This window comes from Protopterus annectens, chromosome 13.part0 (assembly GCF_019279795.1).
Source record: "Protopterus annectens isolate FY-2018-M chromosome 13.part0, PAN1.0, whole genome shotgun sequence".
Lineage (NCBI taxonomy): Eukaryota > Metazoa > Chordata > Ceratodontiformes > Protopteridae > Protopterus > Protopterus annectens.
The window spans coordinates 1,090,755,086-1,090,777,427 of record NC_056747.1 but is presented as its reverse complement, the minus strand read 5'-3'; positions in this window follow the sequence as shown (position 1 = coordinate 1,090,777,427).

Genomic DNA, 22,342 nt, shown 5'->3' with positions numbered 1-22,342 from the left:
AAAAGTGGATGAACCTAGAAAGGTCTTGGGTTATTAGGGAATCAGAAATCTGAAATCCTTATATTTTGGAGTATTGCATTTTCTTATCACAAAAGTTTCATTAAAATGCGATTATTGAAATTAAAATCATGTAATAAACACAGCTCAAGAACAAAACCATGCAGGTGATAATAAGCAGCATACAAAAAGTCTCTTCGGACTGAGAGTAAACGACATATCCAACTCAGGAAAATAAACTGCTGTCACGACTTCTTTATAAAAAACAGGTCTTTTATTAACAGATATCTGGTAAGCGCTTTCGCCAATGTGGCTTCTTCAAACCACAAAAGTACAAATCAATTCGGTGCACGCTTTTTATATAAGGGAGCCTTCAATTACATTTTAAATTACATAGTGACATCATAATTGATTAATATGCAAACTGAATAAATAATAAAGAAATAGTGTTGCATCTTATACAAAAAATTTTAATAAATTCATATTATTTAAAACACTGATACTATATGATGATAAACAACACCTATTTTAAATATATATATATATATATATATATATATATATATATATATATATATATATATATATATATATATATATATATATATATATATAAAAACAAAGCATTAATAGTTCATATTTAAGACATGTAAAGAAAATTTACTAAAAATTTACTTAAAAGAAATTTCCTATTTTTGAGGGCTGGTTTTATGGGGATCTTGTCATTAAGACCAGGATAAATATGTGCCTGGAATCTAATGATCCAGTTAGTTTCATTTCTTTCAGTAAAATTTCTAACATCCCCTCCCCTCAAACTAGGAGTGTTAATATATAAAACCAGAAACTTAAATGTATGTAAAATATTGGTTTCTAAAACATGTTTAGAGAGCATTTGTATTAGATTGAATACGAATTTGATATAAGTGTTCCCTCACTCTGTCCCTGAGCCTTCTGTCAGTTTTGCCGACATAGAAGGCAGGACAAGAAGAACATAAAGCAAGGTAAACAACGTGTTCCATGTCACAATTAGCAGTAACGTCAAAACTAAAAAATTGAGATGTATTGGGATGTACAAACATATTAGAATCACATATATAAGAACAAAATTTACATTTATTACAGGGTTTTGTACCTAAATAATTTTTATTATCATAAGAAGGCGTAGCATTTGTATAACATAGAAGTCTATGTAAATTTTTCTTACTTTTAACTAAAAACTGTGGGTGTTTACCCACAATTTCTCTAATACTGGGATCAACAGTTAGTACATTCCAATGCTTACTTGTGATATCTCTTATTTGATAAAAATCACATGTATAAAATAATGCTATTTTCTGTATTGGTGGATTGATGTTGATAGTGTTACTTTTCATAGTATACTTTTCAATGCCCTGCTCTGAGAAGTAAGGACACGCTCTATCTGACCTAAGATGCTCTATACATTGGAAGCCTGTTGAAATTTCATCTACTCTGTACTTCCTTGTTAGTAACCTATCTTGAAGGCCTGCTAATTCTATTTCAAAGCTACCTTGCATAGGATTTAATCCAGATGCTCGAATAGCCTGGCCTTTAATAATGTTAGTAAAACATATCTAGGGTGCATGCTTTCTCTACACAATAATGTATTTTTATAACAGGGTTTCCTGTATACACCTATGTTTAAATTGCTATTACTTAGGCGTTCAATGGAAACATCTAAAAAAGGAATATTGCATGGTGAAACTGTCATGGTAAATTTCAAGAAATTTGTAAATTAATTTATTTCTTCAAAGAAACTGTTCAGATCACCCTCGCTACCTGTCCAAAGAAGAAACAGGTCATTTACAAAACATCTATAGAAGATGACATGCTTCCTGTAATGAGGTGAGGGAAACAATTTCTGTTTTTCCCAAATGGCCATCACTAGGTTGGCGTAGCTATTGGCACAAGATGTGCCCATAGCTACACCATCCCTCTGCAGGAACAGTTCATTATTAAAGAGAAAAATATTATTCTGTAACACTGTTTCTAATAACAGACAAATAAAGTCTATCTTGGAATCTAAGGTGTCAGTGTAGTGTGTTAGGTACTGATGGATACTATCTATGCCCTGCTGATTGGGAATGATAGTAAAAAGGGACTTGATGTCCATCGTGACTAGTAGATGGGGGAGATTATCTGGTATGCTTGCTGTTTCTTTATATAGATCTAGTAAAAATTGTTGTCTCTAAGGATAAATGGATTCAAGTCAATGACTGTTCTCAACATTCTCTCTGTGTATACTGATAAAGGTTCAGTGACCCAACCTCTACCTGCCACGATTGGTCTCATTGGTGGATGTATAGGGTCTTTGTGAACTTTTGGTTGTCCTTGGATGGTGGTAATTAATGGATTTTCAACCCATAGAAAGTTAAACATTTCTGTTGTGATTATCCCACTTCTATTCAAATCATCCAATGTATTGTATACCCTTGAGACGTGTCCTTGGACATATTGCATAGTTATAGGTGAATATGTTGTCATGTCACTCAACATTTCCTTCATATAAAAATTATAGTCATCCCTGTCTAACACCACCACCAGACCACCTTTATCTGCTGGTCTAATTGAAATGTTACTATCATTCTTAAAACTATTTAGAGCCTTTTTCTGTCTTGGGGTTAAATTATCTTTCTTAAAATTAACATATAACTTTTTAGAAGTAGAATAGATATCATCTTCGACCATTTTACAAAAGGCATCTACTAAGGGATGAAAATTAGGTACAAAAACACTAGGTTTATGGAATTGTGTTGGTCGAATATTGCTAACATTGTTGGACAACAACTTTAATTGTATATTACGGGCAAACATTTTAATATCCAAGATAGTATCTATCATATTGCTGTTTGTAGTAGGTATAAAAGAAAGGCCCTTATTTAAAACTTCTAACTCATACTTATCTAGGGGCCTATGTGAGAGATTCCACACTACATTATTGTCATTTTCTCCCACATTGTCTTCAAAGTAGGTTCTTTCAACTCTCCTCCTGGGGCTTTTCTTTTTTGCCTTCCCCTGCTCATAGAGCGATGTCTTCCCCTTCTGTTTATGTTGGTAATTGGGAAAGGGGCAGGATATTGAGAGTTACTAGAATTACTGGAATGTAAAATAGTTTTTCTATGAACAACTGGTTCAGTTTCTAGAGAAGTGTGAGCGGCAGGCAGCTCAGGATTGTACCTACTTTCTTGTACAGATTCAATGCTACTAACTCCATCACTACAATTCTCTGTAATGGCATTATTAATATTATTAACGTCTATATTAGACTCTGAATCCAAATTTTCATCTACTACAACAGTAATTGCATTCACAATATTGTTAGTATCAGCATTTATATCAGTATAGCTATTATAGACAGCATTATTAACATTTGAGGCAATTGCATTATCTAGATGGTTTCTACTGTTATTTGCAAGGTTAACATTTATGGAATTTGAAAGTAACACAGGTGACAAACTATTGCTGTTTCCACTATTGTCTTGCCTATTATTGGTACCATTCCTGGGCCAGGTGAAGACCTGGCCGTGAGAGAAATCATATATGTCTCTTTGGAGCTTATGTTTCTTCTGTTTTAACAAATGTTTTTCAAACAGAGAAACATTATCTATCAAGCGTTCAATCAACGGCTCAACAACAGTTTCAGCATAGCTTTGATATGTCAGTGTGTTGGTTTTGAATAAGTTTTCTCAGTTTAGTTTCTTCCGGTGCAAAGAATTGATTGAATTGATTGAGAAGAGACATATAATTAATGCTCACCTCAATGTTAAGCTGTTGCCAGCGGTACAATAATTCCAGTTAGGTATTTCCTGTAGTCGGCATCTTTGGGATTTTAAGTCCTCTCGGTATTATTTTTTACTTAATACATGCTTCAAAGTGGAAGCATTGCATCTGAAGACGTTTCAGCTTCAATAAATTGGTCTCAAGCATTGAAAACGCTGCGTTTAGAGCATTAAAGTCAATGTTGCTTGGAGTCTCTTCACTTCCCATAGCAGTGACTTTGAAGTAGAGTAACGGGTTGACGTCACCAATAACACAATCCAAAAATCGAGTGCGGACATTTTTTCTGTTACAATCTTATTTGGATTATACGGCAATTCAACTAAGTTGTCAATAGGATCTGCCATGGTCTTCCTGTGGTGACATGGTGACATGGCAGAGAGCCACTGCTATGGGAAGTGAAGAGACTCCAAGCAACATTGACTTTAATGTTCTAAATGCAGCGTTTTCAATGCTCGAGACCAATTTATTAAAGCTGAAACATCACCTGTATTACTTTCAAATTCCATAAATGTTAACCTTGCAAATAACTGTGGAAACCATCTAGATAATGCAATTGCCTCAAATGTTAATAATGCTGTCTATAATAGCTATACTGATATAAATGCTGATACTAACAATATTGTGAATGCAATTACTGTTGTAGTAGATGAGAATTTGGATTCAGAGTCCAATATAGACATTAATAATATTAATAATGCCATTACAGAGAAATGTAGTGGCGGAGTTAGTAGCATTGAATCTGTACAAGAAAGTAGGTACAATCCTGAGCTGCCTGCCACTCACACTTCTCTAGAAACTGAACCAGTTGTTCATAGAAAAACTATTTTACATTCCAGTAATTCTAGTAACTCTCAATATCCTGCCCCTTTCCCAATTACCAACATAAACAGAAGGGGAAGAAGTCACTCTATGAGCAGGGGAAGGCAAAAAAGAAAAGCCCCAGGAGGAGAGTTGAAAGAACTTACTTTGAAGACAATGTGGGAGAAAATGACAATAATGTAGTGTGGAATCTCTCACATAGGCCCCTAGATAAGTATGAGTTAGAAGTTTTAAATAAGGGCCTTTCTTTTATACCTACTACAAGCAGCAATATGATAGATAATATCTTGGATATTAAAATGTTTGCCCGTAATATACAATTAAAGTTGTTGTTCAACAATGTTAGCAATATTCGACCACCATAATTCCATAAACCTAATGTTCTGTACCTAATTTTCATCTCTTAGTAGATGCCTTTTGTAAAATGGTCGAAGATGATATCTATTCTACTTCTAAAAAGTTATATGTTAATTTTAAGAAAGATAATTTAACCCCAAGACAGAAAAAGGCTCTAAATAGTCTTAAGAATGATAGCAACATTTCAAATAGACCAGCAGATAAAGGTGGTCCGGTGGTGGTGTTAGACAGGGCTGATTATAATTTTTATATGAAGGAAATGTTGAGTGACATGACAACATATTCACCTATAACTATGCAAGATGTCCAAGGACACGTCTCAAGGGTATGCAGTACATTGGATGATTTGAATAGAAGTGGGATGATCACAACAGAAATGTTTAACTTTCTATGGGTTGAAAATCCATTAATTCCCACCATCCAAGGACTACCAAAAGTTCACAAAGACCCTATACATCCACCAATGAGACCAATCGTGGCAGGTAGAGGTTGGGTCACTGAACCTTTATCAGTATACATAGAGAAAATGTTGAGACCAGTCATTGAATTGAATCCATTTATCCTTAGAGACTCTAAACAATTTTTACTAGATCTATATAAAGAAACAGCAAGCATACCAGATAATCTCCGCTATTTACTAGTCACGATGGATGTCAAGTCCCTTTTTACTAACATTCCCAATCAGCAGGGCATAGATAGTATCCATCAGTACCTAACACACTACACCGACACCTTAGATTCCAAGATAGACTTTATTTGTCTGTTATTAGAAACAGTGTTACAGAATAATATTTTTCTCTTTAATAATGAACTGTTCCTGCAGAGGGATGGCGTAGCTAAGGGCACATCCTGTGCCAATAGCTATGCCAACCTAGTGATGGCCATTTGGGAAAAGCAGAAATTGTTTCCCTCACCTCGCTACAGGAAGCATGTCATCTTCTATAGATGTTTTGTAGATGATCTGTTTCTTCTTTGGACAGTTAGCTAGGGTGATCTGAACATTTTTTGTTTGAAGTTACTAGTATTATATGGTATGTGTGTTTTCACGATTTTTTATATATATAATTATACATACACACAGGCACACACACATATACACACACACACACACACACACACACACACAAATACATAAAAGCACATTTAACCTTTTACATTTACTTTAATAGTATGTAAGAGCTACTTCATTTACACACCTACTAGCGGATTACACATACTTGCTTTTCACTGCTACATAATAAATAACATCAATTATTTACAGCTAACTATAATAACGGACTCATTAAATGCTTATTTCATCATAATAAATAATGAACAGCTGAAAGCAGACAGCAGTGGTCACAAGCGTTGAAATCTTGTCTTAAAAGCTGTTCTGATTCAAAAGCTTTCCATCTTTTGTGACCACCTGTACTTGTGAACATGGTTTGACAGAGAGCTCAAAATACACCTGCTTTGTTACCTCATCTAATGTCTTAAAACATGGTACAGTTACAGATGCCATTAGTGAGAATATCATGCCTTTAAATTATTATTGCTATTTGTCTTCCCTTAGCTTTTAGATAAGGATTTTTAATTTGTTATTAAGTTGTTTTACATAGTATCTGATGTTCACTTATATAGTGTTCTAGTTTATCTTTAAGGTCTAGGAAAATGTATTGATCTAATAAATATATTGTGATATATTAGTTTACATTACTGATACTTTATGGTAAATAGTCTAGTTTTCTAAAACTATGCTTAGCTCTGTTTTTTCTAGACTGTTAGACTAAGGTATATTACCTAATTTATTTAGTAACTAGATGCACTTTTATATTAGATTTTTTAGTTTGGAACACAAACAACTATAGATAAAATATTCACATCAGATAGGATAGTCTTTAAAATACAATATGTTTCAATAATAGCATGTCCATTCTCTGACCACAATACTATTGTTTTTAATATTAGTATCAAACCTAATAATTTGAATTTTTGGCAAAGAATTCCAGCTTACATTGTTAAAATTTCTGGTATTAGGGAATGGCTAATAAAATAAATGCATTTCTACTTGGAAAGGAATGATAACAAGGATTCCCCCAAAGTTATCATTTGGGACTCACTAAAGGCATATTTGTTTGGAAGAGTTAAAAACTGGTATTGGAATGAAAGAAAAGAATGGGATAAAGAACTTATAGACCTGCAAGCAAAAATAAACAATCTGAAAGGTACCCTTAAATCAAAGGTTATATCTACAAACCCTGAATTAAAAACATTAAAAATAAATATATTGAAATATTGAATCATAAAATAGCAATAAACCTGGAGATACTTAAAATACAATCATATTCAGTAAATCCTAGAAGCTTACACAGACTAGCTGTAAAGTCAAAAGGAATTAAACACATAAACTGTATTAAGGAAATGACATATAGTACTGGAAATAAAAATAAGACAGTGACAGACCTAAAAGATGTATTAGAAGTTTTTAGGAAGCACTATGAAGAAATCAACAAAATGGATTCATTGTTAATTAATTCTGAGTTGTGAAATAATTTCCTTAAAGAAAATGTAAAAAAAAAAATTATCAATGGAACAAAACACTAAACTTAATAAAACAATATAATTTTCAGAACTAAAAGATCAAATTGCCCAACAGTTCTTGGAATTCATAAATTCCAATGCCCTGGGTCAACTAATTCATAATCCCACCAGGGGCTCCCATATCCTGGACCTGGTCATTACCAACATGGGAAATCGATGATCCACACCAGTGGTCACCCCCTTGTTGGTTAGATCTGACCATAAGCTAATCACCTTTGACATCCAAATCCAATCCCCATCCCCCAGTAAGGCAACATCCATAAAAAACTTCTCCAAGGCCAACTTCATGCTACTCAAGTCAGAAGTGTCAAACTTCATGACACCCATGCAGACAGGAACTGAAATTTCGACTGCTGAATTCCACTCTAAAGCACTATATGAGTACATCCACTCGTGCATGAATCGTGCAATCCCAAATAGAACCAAGATGCTCTCCTCCAAAAAAAGGAAGCCAATCTGGTGGTCCCCTGCCATAAACAAACTTTACAACAAAAGGAAGAAACTATTGCAGAAAAGTGGAAAATCTCAGGATGCAAAAAACTCCCTTACCAGCCTCAGTAAGAAGCTGAGATCCCTCATAAAATCCTCCAAAGCTAGTTATGAAAATAAAATTGCCAAAGATTCCAAAGACAACCACAAGGCATTCTATGGCTATGTCAAACATCTAAATGGCAATGCTCAGATCTGCTCAGCTACAACAGAATGGCATTAAATATACTGATCCCAAGGACATTGCCAATATCCTGGCAGATCGATTCAGTACCAACTTCACCCCCCTCTCACCCCTTAAAGGACCCATCTCAATAAAGAAAGATTGCTAAATTCCAGTAATCACGGCCACACAGGTAAAAGACGCACTCTACAAAGCTAAGAATACAGCATCCATGGGACCAGGCGACATCCCAGGCTGTGTACTACATGAACTACAAAATGAACTGGCACCTCACCTAAGTGTCATGTTTAATCATAGCCTCACCTCAGGCTTCATGCCCACTGAGTGGCGCACAGCTACAGTTATCCCACTCCACAAGGGGGGGGGGGTTCCACCTTGGATCCTGGGAACTACCGTCCCAGCATTCTGATGAGCCTGATCTGCAAGGCCATGGAATGTATTATCATGGAACTTATAAACAAAGACATTGGCAACATTCAAACACTGGACCCCACCCAGTTTGGGTTTGTGAAGGGCAGGTCATGTCTCCTAAACCTGACTGACTTCTTTAAATCAGTCTGCAGAGCCGTGGACAAGGGTAAGGCAGTCCACACAGCCTATCTGGACCTCACCAAGGCCTTCGACACCATCCTCCACTCTGGAATCATAGATAAACTTACTAAGCTGGGCATAAATTCCTACGTCACTTGATGGGTTGCAAACTGGCTTACTGACAGACCCAGACTGTAAAAGTAGCCGACTCCAAATCCAGCTCCAGACAAGTGACAAGTGAAGTACCTCAGGGTTAAGTCCTGGGACCGCTCTTGTTTGGCATCTACTTCTCTGAAGTACAGGCCAACACTGAGGGACTCTGGCTAACAAAGTTTGCAGATGATGGCAAACTAGGAGCCATTTTTGAATCCCCAAATTATGTGGATATTCTGCAAAAGGGCCTTACAGAAACAGATGCTTGGTGCCAGAGCCATGGGCTCAATGCCAAGAAGTGTATAGTTATCCGCTTTGGGAAAAACAATGTACCCATGAATTACCACATAGATGACAGTACACTAAACACTGAAAGTGTGATAAGAGACTTAGGAACACAGGTGGACAGTGGTCTCACCTTCAATATCCAAATCACCACAACAGTCAGGAAATCCTTTTATGTGGCACACCTCATCATTAAGGGGTTTTCATCCAGAAAAAAGGAGGTCATTGTCCCACTGTACTCATCCCTCATTAAACCCATCATAGAGTACAATGCCCCATTTGGTATGTACCTCACAAGACATCTGCAACAACTGGAAATGTCGCAGAAACACCTCACTAAAAGAATCACAAACCTAAAGCTGATGCCCTATGCAGACCGACTAAAAAAACACCAGCTATACTCTGTCGCATATCGTCTACTCAGAGGCAATCTCTGCTTAACATACAAGGCCATGTTAAACCCAGAGCTGTTGGACATGCTACACTTAAAGAAATCCCAATCCATCAGAGCCACATGCTCCAGAGACCTAAACCTTGTCATCACAATGAACAAAACATGCTGGAGGAATAGGTTCCTGACCCAGAGACTCACCATGCTCTGCAATAGACTGCCCATACATGTCAAGCAGAGCGCCTCCTTGGCCTTCTTCAAAAGGAACCTTGATGACTGGATGGGAGATAGGAAATTTACCCCTGGGTTCATGTCAGTTGGCCTGCTAGTCAGGGGTCCAGGGAAGTAAATATTGTCGGAAGAAATAGCCAGGAATTGTTATGGCTAGGTTTGTAAAGGCCCTAGGGCCGATAGCCTAGTACCAACCTATGAAAAACCTTAAAAATAATAAATCTCCAGGTCTGGATGGAATAATCCCAGAAATATATTAATTATTACCAATTCCAGAAATATATTAATTATTACCAGATAATGAACTAAGAATTTTGTTAGATGAATTCAAAGATTTCAGAAATAACTATAATAACTTCCCATCATAAAAGTATGTGATGATATCTCCCTTATTAAAGCAAGATAAAAATCCAAGTCAAATCACATTGTATCAACCCATCTCCCTACTAAATGTGGACTATAAAATCTTTATGTCCACCACTGCCAAAAGATTAAGTTATATATTAACAAATCTTATAGGTGAGGATCAGACAGGCTTTATATTACACAGAAAACTTCAAGATAATGTTCTAAGGCTTTTTTCTTTAAATGATTTTGCAAATAAGAAGAAAAAAGAGCTTTCAGTCATTAATCTAGATATAGACAAAGCATTTGATTCTATAAACTGGTCTTATCTCTTGGCAGTACTTCAGGAATATCATTTATGTCAGAATTTATTAATTTAATTAACAGAATTTATGAGAATTTAATTTCTTATGTGAAAATTAGTGCATTTCTATCAAGTCCATTTAAAATCCTGAAAGGTACAAAACAGAGTTGGCCCAATGTCTCCCTTATTATTTGCCTTGTCTATTCAGCCTCTAGCTAATTATATATGATTACACTCTAATATAGAAGGATTTTATGCATGAAGCAATTATTGCTCAAAAATACAACTCTTTCCTGATGATCTTCTGTTAACTATTGGAGACATTGATGCATCTATAATACACATTATAAACTCTATTAAATTATTTCAAGATAGCTCATGTTTAAAATTTAACCAAAATAAATCAGAAACTTTACTGATTAATAAAGTACCAGATAAGCTAATGAATAGCTGTAATGACTTTACTTGGGATAAAGACCAGTTTAAGTACCCAGGGGTAATAATGAAATCTAACTGGAATTATTTTATAAAGGTAAGTTATGAAAATTTAGTTAAAAATATTAGAAAACAAATTGATGATTGGAATAAATTGTTGCTTACTGTGGATGAAAGATTAATGATAATAAAGATGATCATTTTGCCTAAAATTTTATTTTATATACAAACTTTAGTTGCAGCCCCTTTGAAAAAGCTAATTAAACAAACAAATACATAGTTACTTAACTTTCTTTGGTATCCACAAAAAATAAGAATTAGTTTCAAATAGCATTGTAGTAATTGGGAACATGGGGGATTTGCTTTCCCAAATATCAAGAAATATGCTGAATCAGCTATCCTTAACTTAATAAGTCTCTGGTTGAATACTGAATACTCTTCAGGGTAGAAAAATATACATAAATCAGTATTGCATCAACACTACACAACAAAAGTTGAAAATGCTCTCTTTAAAGATACAGATACAATATACTTGATACTAAAGGATATAATTTTCAATCCCCAAAAAAGTTTAAACCACATCCTATTTCTTAATTATATTTTAAATTATTTTCGGAAAATAATGATTAGTAACCACTTAATGAATAACATTATTATTAATTTTCCAATAGCTCATGTGAATAGGTTCTTAGGCTCTTTTAATTTGAACAAAATGAAAGAAAAGGAAAAATGGACTAAAATATTGTCATCAATTCCTGAACAATGATAAGATACATGATGCAAAAAGTCTTATAGCCAGATATAACATAAAACAAGACAACTGGCTAAACATACAAACATTTAGAAAATTTCTCATAAGTGAATTAAAGATAAATTCAAAGATGTCTAAAATAATAACCTTATTTTCTGGAATAAACTCGGATAGGAATACTAAAAGTTTATCTTTATCCATATTTTATTAGGCCATGAGTGCAGACACCTTAATTCCAGAAGATTCCTTTTGGACTTATTCATCTAAAATTGATAAAGAATCATTTTCAGAAGCAGATAAATCCATAATATTCAAGTCTATAAATAAAACATCATCCCTTAATTGGAACATTTTTACATGGAAATGTGCACATAGATTATTTATACCTCCTCATAAAATTTCCGTAATGTATAAGAGGGATATCACTAAGTGTTGGAGATGGATTGAAGTATTAGAAGATGATTGGTCAAATATGTTTCTAAACTGTAGAATAGTTTCCTCTTTTTGGTCTGAGTTTAAAGACTTTACCAAAGCATTGTGGTCAGACAATTGTGAAATAACAGATTCTTTAATATTATTTTTAATGCACTGATTCCAAGAGCAATACCAAAAATATAAACTCATCGTCTTTGGTCACCTCTTACAATTGCAAGATAAATTATTACAATGAATTGGAAATGCCAGAAACTCCTCTCCTTTTCTGATTTTATTGATTTAACAAAAATTATATGTAATAGGGAACTGCAAACTCTTTATAACAGAACACCAAATGTCACTCATAAGAAATTGTCTTTGCTTAAACTGAACAATCTATTAGATAAATACTAATTTTGATGAGATTTATATTTGTTATGGACCATGTATATAGTTTTGTTGAACGTTTTGTTGTTTAGTTTTTTAGATTGTATTATCATTTGATTCAGATGTATTGTATTTTATATTGTTATACTAAAAAGCCAATAAAAACATTTAAAAAAAGGAATCCATGTTAATTTAAAACCTGTTATTCTATCAACTTTCCAAATTTTAAAATTGCTCCTATTTTTGGGCCTTTGTTTCCTGATTATTTATTGCTTTGTCCAGAAATACATAATTATATAGATTATTTAGATAAAGAATTTAATATCAGTCTCACCTTCAACAGTAAATGACTATATAGCTGTCTTTCTCCATTTTTAATTCCATTACCCAACCTCCTGATTGATTGTAGCTTCTTTCCCTTGCCCTTTCTGCAAAGTATGTGTGTATATACACACACAAACACACACGTACGCACACACACACACACACACACACACACACACACACACACACACACACACACACACACACTCATACACAAACATGTGAATTTTCACACACACACACGCACACACACACACACACACACACACACACACACACACACACACACACACACACACACACACACACACACACACACACACACACACACACACACACAAGCACACACTTACAGAAAAGCTCACACATTTAACAGTTCCTGATATAATTTTCTGAAGAGTCTACATCTGAAGCCCCAAATCTGGCTGGAACAACTGACATGGATCTTTCCTCCTTAGCCAGGACTACCAAATGAATTAGCTATTACATCTTAATCTTCCTATCCAATTGTTTTTAGTAGCTCTGTCATCTCATCTGAATACCTGCTCTAGATTCATCCTTTGGGATAGACACTGAGTTCTTTTTGCTTGAAGGTCTTAACATGGGTTCAGCAACCATAATCCAAGACATGTGGTTTACTTGTGTTCTATGAGTGAAGGTATAAATAGTAGAAGTAAGTTCAAAGCTAAACTCCATCCACTTTAATTTCTTTGTGAATGAGGCGGATAGAGATGATTGACCTCCATTAAGATGGTCCTTCTGAGTCCATAACTTCCTCATGCATCACTGGATATTTCTCATGTAAAACAGAGAAGTAAGTGAACCCTGAAATCCTCAGGAATATCTTGGCTGTTATATGAGTCATTAAATGCGATATATACTAAGTCTGAAATTGCTGTATCTGAAAGAATTCCCTTTTTGTTGAGGTACAGTGATCTCAGAGTTAGTATATGGATGAGTAGCAGAAATGTGGGGTAGATAGAGCCCCCATATTGGGGGAGGGTGAGTAGAAGGGCTTGCTGCCTGCCAGAAAAATATAGCAATGTGTAAAAGTGACTTATACAGTTTACTGCTTTTACTGAGTGAATCCTGACTAAGGTTCATCAAAACGGGAATAATAGATCTTTTTTTAACTGATCCCCATGTTTGGTCAAACAAATGTGCACTCTACTGACATTAAAAAACTGGTGGGGGAGGCAAGGTAAGGAAGTCTCTCATTCCCTGAGAGGTAGTTCAATTTTAGAGTTAATATATTTAATGATATGGAGGTGTTAGAGGGTGGAATTTTTTTAGTTTTTGTTAAAGCAAGATTTGCATTATGTTTATAAGTTTTATTGCTTACTGGTATATTGTCAGTTCATTTTGCAACAAAAGATCCTCTTTATGTTTAAATAACACTCTTAAAAATCTTTGTTTAAGATGACAATAGATCCGACTTTTTAATGCCTGACACAATACTTAATTGCTGAAAACATAGAAATATTAGTTTAAGACTGAGTATATGTTGATTTATTGAAATGCAAAAATATTGGCACTGAATTGATCAATGCCAGCATTTTGAAAATCAATACAATGAAAAAAAAAAACAAAAAACAAAATCAAAACAAGCAAAAAAAAAAGGATTGCAAAGCAAAACAGTTTTATTTTGCAGTCTGATGACCAAAGTCACACCACACATTCAGGCATAACTTATCTGAACAGTGATAATATTACAGAAAGTGTTTTTCAAAGGTAAAATAGAGGGTTAGTGATTGGGGCAGGATTATGGTTAGCAGACGTTAGCAAGGTGGGCAGGTGGCATGCTAACCCTAACCTTGCCCCAACCTTAACTCTGCACCTTACCTTTGAAAGACCCTTTCTGTAATATTACCACTAAACAAGATGGCTTGGACACATATGCACACATGCAGTGGTACACATATACACACATGCATTGATATGCATTCACTACACTACTCTTAGTCTAACCCTAACATGTCTATACTCTCACAAACACTCCTAACCCCTAATGACAAAGTCTTCAGAATATCTAAAAGTTTTGCCATTAATTTCCCAAGCCCGCACTTACCTTACCTACATACATTTGATATTCCATTCATCATCACTTTTAAAGTTTCAATGAAAGAAACTCTCAGTGGCATTTTAAAATCATTCACTTCATCAATGAGCAGCTGTTTCAGCAGTGTGAATGACATCCTTAAGAGCACAATACAATGTCCCTGGGGATTCTGCTTGAATCAAGCAATTATTCAACTAAGTATAAATATATAATCTCTTCAGTCTTAATTGAGCAAATACTGGGGGTAGGCATTTCAGAAAGGCTTGGTACAGCAGAAATACAAAAAAGCAAGCTGCTCTGGTGGCATAGAGGAATAAAGCCCTGATTATTACTCAGGCAACTTGGGTTCAACCAGCAGCTCAGGTGACTGACAGAGTGGCAGGGAGGTTTGGGTGTAACCATCCCAGGTTGGGTTCGACTAGTGGCTCAAGCAACTAACAGAATGGCAAGGAGAGTTGGGCATAACCATCCCAGGTTGGATTCAACCAGCGGCTCAAGCAACTGACAGAGTGGCAGGGAGGGTTGGGCATAACCATCCCAGGTTGGGTTTGACCAGTGGCTCAGGGAATTAACAGAGTGGCAGGGAAGTTTGGGCATAACCATCCCAGGTTGGGTTCGACCAGTCTCAGGTGACTGATAGAGTGACAGGGAAGGTTGGGCATAACCATCCCAGGTTGGGTTCGACCAGCAGCAAAAACAACTGACAGAGTGGCAAGAAGGGTTGGCCATAACCATCCCAGGTTGGGTTCGACCAGCAGCTAAAACAACTGACAGAGTGGCAGGAAGGGTTGGCCATAACCATCCCAGGTTGAGTTCGACCAGCAGCTAAGGCAACAAACAGAGTAAAAATCCTCATAACCTCAAGTTATTTTAAGTTCATGAACACAGCCCATGGTCCAGGAAGACTTGTTTTAGTCTGTCCTTTTGATTACTATATAAAAGAAACAAAATACTGCAAGCTTCTGCACAAAAACCAACCAGTAAAAACAAAAGTGCAGATAGGAAATTCCGGTTGAATCGTACCAGTTTTATTACAAGTCCAGAAACACGAAGACACACAATATCACAGCAACATGAAAGCCAATTAATATCCACAAGCATTTTCGTCTTGTATTAAAGACTTTATCAGATGAATGACAAATCCATTAGTGACCTGTTAAATATAGTTCCATTAATTAAATAATCAATTAATCAAATAAAATTAATTAAAAACACTTAAAACCAAATTCTCATTGATAGTTATTATAAAGTCATTCACTATGGATATCAATTGTAAATTATAAATTACGCTAAAAATTCATTACAGATTATATATAAGTACCCTATTACCATTTTAAAAAATTCATTTAATATATTAAAAAATGTAATAAAAAATAAATAAAAATGAATTTCATTCTGCATCCAGCCCCATTGTCTCTCAATTGATTACTGCCATCTCATGGCAAATCTAGGTAGTGCTTGTTTCATCTTTACAATTTGGCAGACCTTAATTTTAATAAAGGTTTGATCGAAATAAATTCATTTAAACCAGGGGGGTGGTCTGCTTGTAGGGATACCTGCCACCATAATTCCCTAAATTCTATCGTGTCTTCCCAAGGACCACCTCTAATATTGGTTTTAATTTGTTCCAAAACCATGAATCCAAAAGCAGCTTCTGGACAATTTTTAAAGTGCTTAAATGTGCATTAGTTTCTTTATTGACTGAAATTTCATATGTGAAGTCATATATCCTTCTCTTGAGCATTCTTTCAGTTTTTCCAATATAAAAGGAACCACACTTTTTACACACTGCTAAATAAATTATTCCCCTGGAATCGCAATTGTGATAATCAGTACTATAAACCCATCTTCTTCTACTTTCCAAATAGTATTTATCTATATTAAGAATATAAGGGCATTGTTTGCATCGGCCACATTTAAAGGTACCTTTTCTTCCTTTATTTTGTGGCCCTCCCTGCTTATTTTTCAACATACCTTTCATGTTAATTGAATTTTTATAGGTAATCTTCTGTGGTATGGTCTTCACAATATCTAAGTCAGTGATGGCTGTAAAAGATCGCCACTCCTTTAAAAATACCTTTTTTACAAAGTTATTAATACCATTATATTCCAAAATTAAATTAAGTCCATAATTTTCACCATTTGTCTCTTTATTTGGTTCAAGGGTTTTCCCTTTGTTATTTATAATGGGTTGAAATTTAGTTAACCTCCCTTCCTCTACGTCTTTTCTTATGTGACTTACAAAATCAAATGGGTAGCCTCTTTCTAAAAACATGCTTTGTAATAAATCACATTCAATAATAAAATCTTGATTAAAACTAGTCATTCTGCTGCCTCTTACAAACTGTCCCTTGACTATATTTTTCTTACAGTGTTTTGGATATGCACTTTCATAATGTAAGAAGGAATTGCAGAATGTAGGTTTCCTATATACTCTACTTTCAAAATGCATGTCTTTCTTATAAATTTCTATATCTAAATAAATTAAATTATAATCAGAAATTTTATGTGTAAATTTTAAAAACTTGGTTGTATTGTTAATATACACCATAAAATCATTCAACTTGTCTATTCCTGCTGTCCAAAAAATTGCTATATCATCAAGGAATCTACGATATAATGTCCAACAATTGTTGAATACAGAATTAAAAACATATTTCTCTTCCCATTTGATAAGAACCAGATTGGCGTAGGTAGGGGCACAGGCAGCTCCCATAGCTACCCCTTGTGTTTGTTGATAAAATTCTCCATTGAAAAACAGAAAATTATTCTTTAAAATAAGATCCATTAACCAAATACTAACTAGTTTTTCATTTTGCGTTAAGGTATTATCTTCATATATAATTTCTTCCAGCATTTCCATCCCTTCTTTGTGTGGTATCGAGGAAAATAGATCGATAATGTCTATAGTAACAAATAACAGGTTTTCGTGGTTTAATTCATCTGAGACTTCTTTTAACAAGTCCCAGGAATCCCTTAAAACTGTTTTTTTAGATGTCCAAAGTTTCTTGAGCTTATTATCTACATATTTTGCCAAAGGATATGTTTTGGACCCTTCTGCTGCCACTATTGGTCTAAATGGGGGGTCTATTTCACATTTATGTATTTTGGGTATACCAAAAATTGTAGGTATTTTTGGTTTCTCTACCTTCAAGTATTTATAAGTTCCTTGGTCAATTAATCTGTCATAAAACATTTCATTAATACTAATATCTATTTTGTTGTATGCTATATTAGTCTCATTAAGGGAAACATTGGTGTATCTATTATCGTCCCATAGGAGGGTGTGCATTTTGCTCTCATATAATATGTTATCCATAAATACAACCCCACCCCCTTTATCTGGTTTCATGACTCTAAGATTAGTAATAAAACTGGTACGATTCAACCGGAATTTCCTATCTGCACTTTTGATTACTATGTTACAGACTGGCCTATAACTTACAGTGCTCAGAAAGGAGAAAGTTTATACTCTGTAGCCTCCCTCCTGAACTGAAACTCAGAGGTCTAGTAAAATACAGATACAATCTGATTTAAATACAGGACTTAACAATAGTTTGGATATATTAACAAGAACAAAGGGAGTAAGAGCAGCAACACTAATGATAACATAGTACAACTAGAAAAAAATAATATAGTGCCACACTATGATATTGATCTTCTCTTCCTGTCACTACCAATGATTCTCCAGGGAGCTTTACTTTACTATTCCCATTAGTAAATTTAGCCTTACATACAACCCAGGTATTGCATCAATTTGGCCTGTTTCATTTGTAATATAATCTTACCTTTGCCAGTGTCCAGTCTGGCCTGTCTATGATGGATATCCAGTCTGGCCTGTCTATGATGGATATCTTCTAATAGGAACTTGAGGTCTTCCAGTCTTGAGTTAAGGGAGCTTAATGGCCTTCTCTTATCCCAGCACAAATAATAGTTTTATTGCATAGACAATTCCAAGAAGCCTTTGTAAGTGCTGTTTATACTCATACAACTTATTACAAGCCCAGAAATCTGTATTCATATGTCCTACTCACTGTTATTACACCTCCAGCAATGTCCATGGGATTGTAGATAGATTGTAACCAATATATGTAGTATATAAACGTATTTGAGTAGATACTGCCAGCATTTCCTGGATCCTGAGGCTACTCTTAAAAGTACATATATCTGGCCCATGCCTGCTTTGGTATATTCCTCTCCAAGTCAGCCATCTAGCTCTCTGTTTAGCTCTATTATTCTTCTGGGCTCTAATCTCTGTCAGTGCCTTGGCAGATTGCTTTACCAGTTTCTGATTGTTTACCATGGATCTTCTTGCTTGGATAAGATAAGCTTCAAAGTTTGGTTGTGGATCATGTCCATTTCCTTCAGATATCAAATTACCACCTATTTGGAGGAGGCCCATATACTGTAGCTTGTTCTGTCTCCTAGTCCATCATTTTTTTTATCACAAACCATGTACCAATAAACCAGTGACACCTTCTTCTGTTCAATAAATAGATGTCTGTTGATTCCACAATGAAGTAGAAAACAATAAATTCCACCATGAAATCTCCTAGCGCCTCGACCGTAACAGCCTTTACAGAGTACTCTTTGAATGTGAGTTGTTAATCAATATGTTTAAATGTAGGGGATATCCAGTGTCTTTCCTTAAGCCTATTAAGGATGAAGTCATTAGAAAAAGGCTAAATGGTACATCTGTCCCATTATTACATAAGAAAGGTAGTGCTACCTCTACGAGCCTTTTGGCTATTAGTATTAATGGTGCTTTTAGTAGAGATTTGGAACGTGAAGGTATTAATCAAGATGCACATAATTACCAGCATTCTTTTATTACCACTTACTTGACTGATAGTCCTGAGGTTAGTAGTATTTTGAAGAAAAATTGGTAGTTCTTTGTGAATGACTGCACACACTTTGTGTACATTTAGGCATTAGGTCCAAAATAGTGTATAAGAATGGGTTTAATTTTACATGTTTATACGACAATATGGTCACAGATAAAAAGGTTACAAGAGGAAGCATGCATAAGTGCGGAGTATGCTCACAATGCTCATTTATCATTGAGGGCGATTTCTTTACTATCAAAAACCAGACTTACAAAATTTCAAGGAAATTTAACTGTGACACCAGGGGGATAGTGTATGCTGCCTTATGTCAGAAGTGTGATGGCTTCTATAATGGGAAATCAGAGAGGAGACTTAGGGGACCACATATATGAACATTGCTATGATACTCATACACATAAAACCACTGTAGGTATACATTAAAGAATCCCACCCATCATTTTCACTTCTGTGTTATAGAACACATACAATAGGATCCTCATGGTGGCCCTTGGAGAATTGGATTGAGGAAAGAGAGTTATGGTGGCAAATATATCTAAACAATACTGTCCCCCCTGGTGTGAATGATGTTATTCCCTATCCAATGTTTATTAAAAAGGACATATGTTAAGTAAACTAGTTTTTACACTTTTTTTATGTATTTGTTCTTATTTACTTAAAGTTTTTATTGCATGGTGTTAATTTTTTTACGAATACTGATATGTCACTTTAAATATACCTACATTTGGAGATGTGTCTAGCATGTGATTTATTTTTGATTATATATGAAGTCCAAATTCATAGTTGATGAAATCGCTTATTTATTCTTCATTTGTGGAGACATTAAACTCTTGGTTCTATACTTTGTGCTTCCCGTGCCATGTTCTTGGAGTTGTTGTTTGTGGCTCACATGTACTGGTATTTCTAGTGAAGTTTCAAGGCCGATTAGCACTGCCAATTTGGAAGCTTTAAATGATTCCATTTTAAATATTACCTTGCTTGCACAACAACTGTCACAACAGTTTTCTTCCTAGCCTGTTCAAGGTAAGTGACAGTCTGCCAAAAGCGTGGCTTTGCAACTCCTGACCCAAACGGATGAAATTATGCTAGCACATAGACAAGTTTATTCTGTTCCACATCTTGATTCTTCTCAGTTACAATGGTTCATTTAACCTTCACCAATGGTTAAATCGACCTGTGACTTATAGTTTGGGCAACACTTCGGAAATGCCTAACTTGGACTTGCAACTTGCTGAATTCCATAAAAAGTTGCTGAAATATAAGAAGCTTCAGCAGGAGAATGTGTAGTTCCAGGAGTCAATTAAGATACAGTGAGTCCCTAAGGGACTCTGACCATGGAAGTTCCCCACTGGTTTAGTGCAGCACTCTCTCCAATTCAGCAACATAAAGCTAAAAAACTGTAGTGGGATTGCAAGGACTATGCTGAGGGGAAAGGATACTTGCAGCCACAGGGATCTTGAAGTTTTTCATCAAGTATTAACTTCTGAATTGCTTCACCCTCATTCTGAATATGAACATCTTCCTTAAGAACATTGTCTGCTCAGGCATTCAGATTAGATCAGTAGCATGAGGATGAACAGTGAGCGACAGAGCTTTTATCAATATTCCAGGAATACAAGATTGAGTTTGAGCAGAGGGACAGGTCGCAGCAGCTGACTGAGTTAAATCATTGTAATATTATTTACAAAGCTGCACATGATTTTAAAACTTATAATTATAGTTCATTTAATTTTACAGTTGAGCATGCTGATCTTTTTAGCAGATGATGCTCTTTTGTACCTCCAAGAAGGATAGACTTGACTAGGATAATTTGTAAACGTAAATTTTACATTAGAAATTTTAATTTTCAATCTGTTATGGCTAACCAGGCTAAATGAATTACTTCTGCGCGAACATTATGAGTTCCTAGTACATTTAATCCTGACTTGCACCCCACATTAAAACTATTTGAACAGACTTCTGAGATGGATTTGAGACACTTGCACAATAAGTGCCTATTATTTCCAGGGCATAACTTAACCCCTCACCAGTATGATTTGTTATTTGAACTAAAACAAGAGAATAATTTAAGAATCTTGTGTCTTGATAAAGGTGGGGCCTTAGTTGTTATGCATCAAATGGATTATAAACAACATATGTTCAATTTATTATATAATGATGCTTACACAGAAGTATCACTTAACAAGGTGCATTTATCTTATCATAAAATTGATGTATTATTACATGATATGCTAATGCAGAATGAGATTAGCCAAGATGATTACAGTTTTTTATCAGTCAAGGATCCCATGATCCATAAGTTATTTGGTATACCAAAAATACATAAAAGTGTCAAGCACCCCCCCCCTTTCTGACCGATTGTGGATGCTATAAGATCTAAAACTAGTTTCTGGGCATGACACATTAATCATCATTTGAATAAGATTGTGTATAACAACATTACACATATATGTAAAGATGCATGGGAAATCTTGAATAGAGCAAATGAGCTTGTTAATGTTAGAGATCTCATTTTTATTATTATTATTATTGCTAATTATATATACCAACTGTGAGATCTCTCTACAATGAGAAAATGGCAGGTTCCCTTATACCTACATTACCAATAAGTAATTACTATGTTCCATTTATTTTATGTTAGCCAACTATGATCATTCAATGAAA